Source organism: Mandrillus leucophaeus, unplaced genomic scaffold, assembly GCF_000951045.1.
Source record: "Mandrillus leucophaeus isolate KB7577 unplaced genomic scaffold, Mleu.le_1.0 Scaffold803, whole genome shotgun sequence".
Classification (NCBI taxonomy): domain Eukaryota; kingdom Metazoa; phylum Chordata; class Mammalia; order Primates; family Cercopithecidae; genus Mandrillus; species Mandrillus leucophaeus.
Window position 1 is genome coordinate 23,507 of NW_012108731.1, and position 9,863 is coordinate 33,369.

The 9,863-nt window shown below is 40.3% G+C and overlaps 1 long non-coding RNA gene across 1 annotated transcript in view; it reads right to left on the minus strand.

Moving 5' to 3' along the window:
- LOC105530192 overlaps positions 1-8,292 on the minus strand; it is a 20,697-nt gene extending 12,405 nt beyond the window's left edge. The window contains exon 1 of the long non-coding RNA XR_001004608.1: positions 8,098-8,292. This is a non-coding gene — a long non-coding RNA (uncharacterized LOC105530192). The remainder of the gene's footprint in view (positions 1-8,097) is intronic.
- Positions 8,293-9,863: the final 1,571 nt, after the last annotated feature.

Consider the following 9,863-nt stretch of genomic DNA (forward strand, 5'->3'; position numbering starts at 1 on the left):
TTCCTTCCTTCCTTCCTTCCTTCCTTCCTTCCTTCCTTCCTTCACTTAAGAAGTACTTATTTTGAACTAGCCCTAGAGATACCCATTCTCCTCTAGTGGAACTGATAGATTACCAGTGAAGACAAGTGCATCAATAACCACATGGACATTAAGGGAAGTAAAACAAGACCCAGGCCCCTGGGTTGTGTTTCAGATAAAGGGAGAATCTGCACTATACTGTACACATGCCTGTGATCTGCCACAAAGGGAGTATGGTGGGAAAGTGGAGGAGAAGGAATCCAACATTGCCCCTTCCCAAGAATTTGATGGGCTCTTAAGTCTGCATTGTGATTCAAGTGATTTAAAGGGTATCTTGTGTTCCATCCAATAAGTGGGGACCTAGGCTGTGTGAGCTGAATAGGAAAATCTGCTAGTGGCCATTTGTGAGTTGGAGGACAAAGCTCAGACATAGTTTGGGAGGAAGGAGTTTCATCGGTCAGGGTCCCAGAAGAATATGGAATTCACCCATATGGTTCAAATGTAGAAACACTGTCCAAGGGGCAGCAGACAGAATGTAGGCAGAGTGAACCAACAAGGGTTGGGAGGCCCCCAGAGACGAACAGCAGCTTGGAGCGATTTGGAGCTATTACTGCCCTAGGAGACACTAGGAGCTAAGGAAGAGGGCTGCAGGCAGGAGTGCCCACCAGAAGGGAAGGGTGCAGCTGCTGCTGGAACTGTGATCCCAAGGCAGGGAGGGAGTGGAGAAAGAAATGCCCCATCTCTCTCTTCTGTTTGCTGATGGTCTTCGACAGAGCCCAGATGTGCCAGTCAAGCAGATCAGTTCCTCAGCAAAGAAAAACATAGGTTTATATGGCTGGAAGTGGCCAGAACAAGGGCTCCAGCAGCCCCAGAACATGCCCGGTTGCCCAGGGTTCAGGGACTATTATCTCAATGTATGTGTAACTAAATCTGACACTCAAATTGGGATGCTCTAGAACATAATTCACCCCAGCAAAGGTGTGCAAGGAGAGTGCGAGACAGGAGCCAGCTCTAGATGAAGAGACCTAGGAGCAATGGTGTAGAGCATCATGTCCCCAGCATGCTTTGGGCAGGCTTATGTGGTCAGGGAGGGAGGCTTGGGAGAGAACCTCAGAAAGGTTGAGAAAAGTCCTAGAAGGCTTTACTAAAGCATTTGTACTTGATTCTAAAGCAATGAAAACAAGCTTTTAAGATGAGCCCACTCACTTCACCTCTCTGTTCAGAAACACACAAGTGCTTTTGACCCCAATGGGTTCAATAACAAGCTTGTGAGTAGATGCAAGTGGCTTCTATAAGTCAAAGCTCATCAGAAAAGCCATCAGTAGTTTCATGTAGTTAAGAGCATGGGTTCTAGCCTTGGGTACACCACTTACCAGCTGTGTGACCTTGGGCAAGTTACAGACAGTTCCTCAGTTTCCTCGTTTGTAAAATGGTGATAAAAATGGCACTGACTTCATTAGATTGCCTTGAGGAGTAAATGAGCTCATGTTTGAAAAGATCTGAGAACAACAATTAGTATCCATCTTCATAGCAGCCACATATAATGCATAATAGTTACAAATTCAAGAGAGATATTATTATTGTAACACTTACCAACTGACCAAGAACACTGAAAACATACCCCTGAAGAGCACCCATAAAGAGCTTTCAGCTATAAATAAGAATCAAGAAAATATTAGTGGTCCTAGGCTGCCAGCTCATCAAAATTGTCCCAGACCAGACCACAGAGCAGAACAGACATCTGAGGGTTTTTTGCATATACTCCCTTATGACAGAGAGAATGGCCACATACAGTCTAATGCTGAATGTGCACACGTTGTGAATATTTCCAGACCTACAAAGCTTCCAGGTGGCATGTCACAGCATTCTAGAGGCAAGCTGTCAGTGTCACAACACAGAACTTTCCTGAAGGTATCTCAGAGACAGAGGAGTAAACAGCAGAGACCAGCTCCCAGGTCATCTGCCTGTAACCCTCACTGTTGCTAAAACATTCCAACAGATTACTCTTACCATCCCATCTGATTCACTTGGTATAAGCAGAAAGTGCAGACACCCATGTGTGGTCTGAACCACATGACCCTTCAAATAAAAAATATAAAATATGTCATTGTATTTCCCCAATCCTCTGCAAAAGAAAATGCAATTTTTTTTTCTCTTTTTCATTTTTCTGTTGATGTTCATAGCTCTACAGTTGACATTTGGTCTTCTAAAATGTCTTATATAGAGGTATCAGAGGTTTAGGCAACTGAAAAAGCGGAAGCATAAGGAAGGTGTTTCGTAGTTTATCAAACTGTGAGTACTGATACCTCATTAATTTTTAATGCTTCCTTCAACCAAGGCGAGGCAACGTTTTCCTCCGGCAATCTTAATGATGCAAGCCCTGCCACTCACACAGGTGTTAATGGCAAAGTAATTTTGAGGTTTCTGGATGAGACAAATATTCCACATTTGTAGAACAAACATTCAGGAGGGATCCAATGTCAATGTTTCCTACGGATTTTTATTTAATAGCTCTGCTGCCTGGCCTGCTGGGATGCTCTCAGGAAGGGACACTGTTGTCCAGTCAGTCCTCGCTGAATCACCCATGCCCACTATAGCTCAGACATGCTCACATTGTCCTCACTCCTCACCACACCCTGGAGAGGGCATCTTTCCTCCATGTGCTGTTCAAAAATCGACACAGCAGAAGAGGAGCCACAAGATACCAGGACCGACCCAGAAAGTCTCTGCAGCATTATTAAGGCAAGGGTGCTCCAGAACAGTTGTTCTTAAAATGCAATTCTGCAGTTCACCCAGGAACTTGTTAGAAATGCAAATTCTCAGGCTCTACCTCAGACCTTCTGAACCAGAAACACTGGCGATGGAACCTCCCTATCTGTGCATCAACAAGCCCCGCGCCCAACACCCCGCAACAAGTGATCCGATGCCTACTGAGCCAACCAATCAAAAATTACACAAATACCAATGTGGTTTTGTGTAAGCAAGGTTAGTACATTATCTGCATGGCGAAACCCTACAAAACATAGGTCACATCTGTTGCTCAATCTAGAGAGAAGGGACCTAGGGTCCAAATGTCAGTAGAGGCTTCAGGACATTGAGGAACTGCCCTTGCCATTATGTGGAAAGAGAGAAAAGGTGAAGACTACCCCTGCTCCCTCACCCAGCAAAACTAAAATGCCCTAAAGGGTATAATTTAACAGAGCCATTTAATGATCAGAAAGGGGCTTCTTTTGTCGGTCAGAAGGAAGGAGGAAAAAGGAAGCAGCACATTCTGCAGTGAGGGAGAGAAAGCCCCTTTGGCAATCTGGTGCAAGCCCAGTTAGAGCATGGTTTTGGAGCCTCTGCACAGCAGGTCTGGGACCACAGTCTTTGGGATGATGTGACACTCCCTCAACAACCTGGCAGACCACAACGACAAGAAGGGTGGTGATGGATGATACTGGATCAATTACTTGGATTCCACCGCTTAAGTAGGAGGAACTTAAATGAGAGCTAGAACACCAGCCACCATGCTATGCAGGCAAAGGAGCAGAAAAACAGCTTATGATTTTTGCTTCCTGGCTGAGAAGGGGTCTGCTATGCAAGCAATAAAGTGGTTTGACCTGCCTGTTTTGACACCATGTATGCAAAGCTTAGTCTGTCTTGAGGATTTTAGAACACTGTGCCTAGAATTTTATAGCCTCATGTTCTATCACAATTCCAAAAAGACATCTGCATGAAAACAAGAGGTTTGGAATCTATTTAACAGAGCTACAGTCCTGATGTGGAGAAGAAATAATATTCAGATGGCATCCTCTGTCTATCCATGGTGGCTCAATACCTGCCTTCAGCCTTCTAGGGACTTTTCCTTGCACTTCCTACTTAAACTCTTCCTTTAGCCAAGCCAGCTGCCCTCACTGTCACAGCCTCCTGTGTTCAACACTTCCTAACTCTATGCCTTGGTCTATCATGCCCTCTAGGCTGAGTGCTGCCTCACCTCCCTCTCTGGTTACTTGCTCCCAGGACTCTCTTACTCCTCTGCATCTTCACTGTTCAGTTTCCCTCTCTCTGACTTTTCCCTTCTTTTTATGTGTTCATGATGCTCTGCCCTGTGCTGTGCACTTGGACCGGCACAGGAAGTAACCCTCATGGAATCCGTGCAGGCGACCAGGTATACAGGTTTGGACCTCAAAGCAGTCAATTTGTACATAACCAGTAATTTACATTTCAATTCCCAAATTTTACCAAGGCAAATTGCTGAAATTAAAGTAATATCTGTTTACAATGGCTTTAGAAAGGATTTTTTTTTCTTTCAAGTATTTGCCAGATTAGAAACACACAATCTATGTTTCAGAAAACTGAGGCACTACAGGTGTGGAAAGAGCCCAGCAATGCTTGCCACTCTCTTAGACTGAGAAGTAAGGTGGGCTCTTCCTGCAGAGGGTAGAAAAATGGGGTGGAGAAAAGGAAGGGTAACAATATTGAGTCCACCCATTCTATCCATCTGTAACAGTTCATTTTCACAGTGCTGATAAAGACATACCCAAAACTGGGAACAAAAAGAGCTTTAATTGGACTTACAGTTCCAGAGGGCTGTAGGCAGGAGGCAAAAGGCACTTCTTATGTGGCAGCGGTAAGAGAAAAATGAGGAAGAAACAAAAGCAGAAACCCCTGATAAATCCATAAGATCTCCTGAGACTTATTGACTATCACAAGAATAGCAAGGAAAAGACTGGCCCCCATGATTCAATTACCTTCCCCTGGGTCCCTCCCACAACATATGGGAATTCTAGGAGAAACAATTCAGGTTGAGATTTGTGTGAGGACACAGTCAAACCATATCACCATCCATCTATCCATTCATCCATCTATCTAATCATCCATTCATTTATCCATTCATCCATCTATCCATCCATTCATCCACCATTCACTCATCTGTCATCCATCTATCCATCCATCCACCCGCCCATTCATCCATTCATTCATCTATCCATCTACCTTTCCCTTCATTCATCAATCTATCTATAGATCCATCCATCCACATATTTACATATTTCTATCTACATATTGTTATAAAATTATATTATTATATATTGTAAAATTATACTAATATACTATTATTAGGATATAGTTTCAATGGTTATAACAAAAAAAACCCTACCAATGATGACTTAAACAAGATAAGATTTCTTTCTCATTTGCTTAAATACATAGGCTTAGGCAATTCTGAACTGATGTGGTGGCTCAACAGCATCAAGGACTCAACTTCCTTAGTTCTCTCTTTGCTGTCCTCAGTGATTAGATTGCACCTCCTGGTCTCATGTGGCTACTTCAGCACCCACTGCCATGTGCAGAGCACAAGGGACAGAAGGAAAGATATGAGCATGACTGAGAGGGGATATCCACCATCGCCATTCACATACCTCTGACTATAAGTTTAGCATGTGGCCACCAGCACTTAGAGGTTCCTCTGGACGAGGGACCGCACTCAGTATACACTCAGATAAACTATTACTAAAGGAAGAAGGATGAAAGGGATATTGGATACCTGTATCTCTGCTGTACTGGCTATCCTGATTTAATAATGTAGAAATTCCTAAATTATAAAAGATATTCATAGTTATACAAAATTATTTTCCACAGAAAGCACTAACGTGTATGGGCTGTTTGCCATCGTGTGCCATCTGTCACTCCAGCTTCCCATTGCCATTGTCATCTTGACTGGGCCCTACCACAGCACTCCATTTCTGGGTGGAGATTAAGTTCATAGACTGTTAAACTTTCCTTTATGTTTTTAAACTTATTTTATAGAGTGGGATTTATTACAAATGTCATGCAATTTTATTATAAAATAATTCAAAAATGCAAATAAGCAAACAGAAGGATAGGAGAAGGAGAGCAAAAAAGAAGAAGGGAAAGAAAGAAAAACATTTTGTGATTCTATCCCACAGAGACCATGATTTGTAATTATTTGGTGTACATCACTTTATTTATTATTTTTCTACCAAAATAAAATTACAAAGTATATATGACCTTGGAACTTAGTCACCCCCTACTTAACACATACACTTAATAGTACAGTATAAATTTGGTTCTATCTGAATACAACAACATTTCTGCACAAAATTTGCTAGTATCTATTACAATATACCACTGTAAAGATGTTTTTAAATTAATCTAACCATTGTTGAAGATGAAAGTTTTACCACTGAAAACAATAAACAAATTCTGTGGAAATACAGAGCTAAAGCAATGGAAAAACTATGTTATCAGCATTTATGCTTTGAAATCTTAGATTCTTTGGGCAGTCAGTAAGCAAAAAGAGGAAAAGAGAACTGGAATCAGTGTTTTATCAGCAAGATCATATTTGCAAAACTATTTTATGAACAAGGGTAAGTGGAGAGATTCATTCCTTTCAAGAGAAAGAATTCTAGAATACATTCCATTACCAATATTCATCCCTATGTGAAGATGATCAAAAATATGTGCATTGAAAAAAAGAAAAAGAGGATAAAAGATTGTACTGATGTCCCAAACAGAACAGATTGCTCTATTGTAGCTGATGTTTTCCTCTTTCCCTATAATCAAGCATCAAAGGCCCTAACAGACAATGGCTAAGTTGTCCCAGATGGCGGCACACACATATGGGAAAAGAAGACCGGTGCATGACTGTGCTGATGGGGATAGGACACATTTCCTAAATGTCTATCCAGGAGGACAAGGCAGGCCTGGCCAGACCAAGGCTACAGACACATCGAAAGAATTGGAAACCTGACAGTTCACCAACTAAGCAAGCCTATTTGGGTGCCAGTCATGCAAACAGCATGTGTAGGTTGCCTCTTGTCTGCAACAGCATCTCGTACTCATTAGCCCACTGGAGCCTCGTGCTTCCAGGGCAAATGTGAAATAAATTAAACCGACAGGGTCCTGCTTTGCAAGAATTTATGTCGTCTTTTTTTTTTTTTCATGGCCATATTGGGTCCCGAAAAGGGCCTCCTCCTCCAACCCTAGCCCCAGCTCGCATCCTGACCAGGTAACCTAACATTTATAAAATGCCTCATTCTCCACATTTAGCTGGAGAGACAAATCCTTGAAGACATTAGGGATATGTTTTGCTTAAAATCAAATTCTGATATATAAGATATAAGCATGGGGTAACTTTTTATTCTACAAAATAATTCTGAACTTATAGAAGAATTTCTCAGACAATTCTCAGTGAGCTTTTTAAGTAAGAGGCAATTCGCAAAACCATTCATACTCAACTTTTTTCTGAGAATTCATCTATTGTGTAAAGTTAAGTACAACCACATTGTTAGAGTAATCATAATGAGATCGGTTATTTCACACAATAAAAGCCACTAGTAACATTGTGTCTTATGGTTGACAAAGCACTTTCATAACTATGACCTTTCATAACTATGACCCTTCATAACTATGACCCTACAACAACCTCCAGTGAGGTAGTAATTACTATTCTCTCTGACACACTAATGAAGACAACTGAAGCTCAGAGAGGTTGAGTAACTTTTTAAGAATACACAGCTAGTGGATGGTAGAAATGGGGCCGGAATCCATTTCTTCTGACTTAACCATACTTTCCTTTCATTTCAACTCTCGTGGTATAGAACCAGGATGACCACGTGTCCCAATTTTCCTGGTATCACCCCTGTTTAAGCCTTTTCCCCAGAATAAATTTATTAAGAATGTCTTCTTTTATTCTCAAAAGTGACCGTGTTTGTATGATAAATGACAGAACAGTGTTTTATGTTCCATATTTTACAGGCTTTAAGATTTCTTGTGATGCCACATAGGGATGGAGAACAGGGAAAGAGGTATAAAGACCAAGTAGGCTCAAGAATCCCTAACTGCATTTCAACTGCAGTACTCATACCATTATCTGTTTTTATATATTTGTTCATTAGTACAATCTAACCACTACAGGTGGAAAATAATTTTCCAACATTGAGAGACTTACACATTCAACAAAACAAAGCATAGGCTATCATATCACTTAAGACTGGTGGTTGCTATTAACTGAAAATCCAATTCACTGATTTAATTAAAAAGTAAAGAGAAAAAATAATGACAGTAATGACTCACATAGCTAAAAAGTCTGGGACTAGATCCAGATGCTCCAAGCTGTCATTAGAAGTTGGTTTCTCCATGTTTCACATCTGCCTTACACTCTAATGAATCCATTCTCAAGATTTCTACTGCTCCCTGAGAGTGCAGGGTTTATATAGTGTCAGCAATCTCAGCAAAATGCTTTGTGTCTGCCTGATTCGCCTTCCTCTCTCCATTCAAAGCAATCAGGACAGCCAAGTGAAAGCAACGCTCAGATTGGCCCATAGGAATTGCCATCCACATTCTGCACCTGGAGGTGGGATCTGCCCAAAGTACATGTCAGGAGAGTAGAGGAAGACAGATTACCCCAAGAAAGAAAGAGGGGAAATCATTACAAACCATTTAGATACTAAAAGGGGGAAAATGTATACTATACTGTACTATCACATACTACAAATAACTCCATGCTGGTAAACTAGATAACTTAGATAAAACAGGGTGGTGTTGCATTTTGGAGGTGAAAATTCCATCCTTCCTTTTGCACCCATATCCTAGATTCTTGAGGTAATCTGTCTTCCTCTACTCTCCTTATAAGTGAGAACATGTGGTAGTATTTGACTTTCTGTTATTTGATTTAAGATAATGATCTCTAGTTCCACCCATGTTGCTGCAAAAGACATGATTTCACTCTTTTTTATGACTGAGTAGCATTCCATGGAATATATTTATATACTACCACATATTCTCACTTATAAATGGGGCCTAAAAAAAGGTGTACACATGGACGTAGAGTGTGGAATAATAAATATTGAATACTTGGAAGGGAGGAAGAGTAGGAAGAGGGTGAGGGATGAGAAATTACTTAAGGGGTACAAATGACACTGTTTGGCTCAGGCTTTACCATTATGCAAAATATCCATGTAACAAAACTGTGCTTGTACTCCCTAAATTTACAGAAATAGAAAACAGGAAAAAAGAACTCGAAAGGAGAAAAATAGTCTACTATATTTACGTAGCTATTTCTGTTTATCTTCTTTTATTTTTGAAGTTCCAAGTTCCATTTCTTATCATTTCCCTTCTGTCTGAAGAATTTTTTAAGCAATTCTTTTAGCACAGATCTGATGGCAATAAACTCTCTTAGTTTTCCTTCATTTGACTATATCTTTGGTAATCCTTCATTCCTGAAGGAATTTTTTGTTGAATATAAAATCCTGGTTTGATAATACTTTTCTTTCAGCATTTGAAAACTTGTATCACTTCTTTCTGGTCTTCATGGTTTCTCAAGTATCCCAGTACTTAATGCATCATTTTTCCCTGGCTGTTTTCCAGGTTTTTCTTTGTCTTTTATATTTAGAACTTTAATTATAATGTATCTGGGCATTGATTTATTTGGGTTTATTATGTGTTGGGTTTGCTCAGCTTCTTCAATCTTTACATTTGTCTCTTTTACCAATGTGAAAAGTTTTCACTCATTGTTTTTTGAAATATTTTTCTACACCACTCTTTCTCCTGTCTTTTTTGACTCTGATGACATGAATATTAGACTTTTCATTATTGTCCCACAGCCCATGAGGTTCTCTTTTTTTTCTTCTCTCAAATTTTCTATGTCGTTCAGATTAGATAATCGTTTTTGTCTATCTTCAATTTTACCGACTTTTCTCTTTCTTCTCCTTACAGCTATTAAGCCCTTTTATTGAGTTTAGGTCTTCTTATAGCTTCTATTTGTTTGCTGAGACTTTCTATTTTTCCCCTTATTTCAACAGTGTTCACAATTTCTTCTTGGGGCATTTTTAGAGTAGCTG